Here is a 1249-nt window from a genome sequence, read left to right on the forward strand (position 1 = left end):
CGTCGGAGTCTCCCCGTTATGCATTTACTCGCTCCTCGTTCTTGGCTCTTCGTTCGTCGAAGTCCTGACTACCACCTTTACCTCTGCCTACTCGACCACTCGTTCGCGACTCGACCACTGGCGCTGTCCACCCTCTTGTTTGCTGTTTCTTGCTCTGCCTGCAATGGCACTCCATGTCCAAATAGGGTATGCCACGGCCCCCTACACCCGTGACACAGTTACACTCTTGTTATGAACAAAAACTGACGCTTATAACACGCCTCGGAATTATCGGAAACGTACTCGCGTCACCCAGTGTCCGACAACAGCCCACCGTTGACTGTGGTTGCCGTATCATTCACGGACGCTTTGCCCGCAATGGTTCAAATCCAGTAGCTGTCGATGAAGGTACAAGCGGACGTCATTGATGGCCGATTCTTGTCATGTCCACGGTTAGCGACGAGTTGACGAAAAATATATAGGTATCAGGAAGATGATGTCCGTCATGGGAGACCTTCAGTTACCTCCTTCGACCACTCGGGTTGGCACACCAAAACCAGTTTCTTGAGGCTGGTGGGCCGTCTCCTCAGCTTTGTAGAAATAAGGCTTTCGGGCAAGATGGCCGAGTGGTCTAAGGCGCCGTGTTGAAGCCTAGGTCTGAAAGGGCGTAGGTTCGAATCCCACTATGATCAATGTTAGCTCGTCGGTGGGGGCGGACCCTTCGCCATCGGATTCAGACGCTCTTAGTCGTCACGTGCCTTGGTGAAGGACGGGGTGGCGACGGAGGAGTTGAGGAGGCTTACGGGGATCCAACACGTATCCCAGTTTATACGGATCAACTCCCGTACTTCTCCTCCACAAACCCTCACGACGCTGTCGGAGGTGGCGGAGACCAAGCAAGCTCCCTGGGGTTGTCGGCGGTCGAGTAGTACTTCACCGCCGCCGCCTCCTGCTCCTCCTCCCGTCCCCCAACCTCGACTTCTTGGCCGCCTTCTCCTCCTTGGCTTCGTCAGCAAGTGCCAGCTGACGAGCCACGCACGCCCACACAAGAAGCACCCACACAAGGCATCGTATCCTAGTGGCGTTGGCAGCACGGCAGGAATGTCGGTAGGGTCGGCCTGAAACAATCGGCAGCTTGCCCGAGTGGTTAAGGGGTAGACTAGAAATCTACTGATGTTTGGCTGGACCTGTTCAAATCCAGAAGCTGACGATGAGGGTCTACTGATGTTTGCCTGGACCTGTTCTAATCCAGAAGCTGACGATGAGGGCC

This window comes from Gregarina niphandrodes (genome assembly GCF_000223845.1).
Source record: "Gregarina niphandrodes unplaced genomic scaffold scaffold00130, whole genome shotgun sequence".
Lineage (NCBI taxonomy): Eukaryota > Apicomplexa > Conoidasida > Eugregarinorida > Gregarinidae > Gregarina > Gregarina niphandrodes.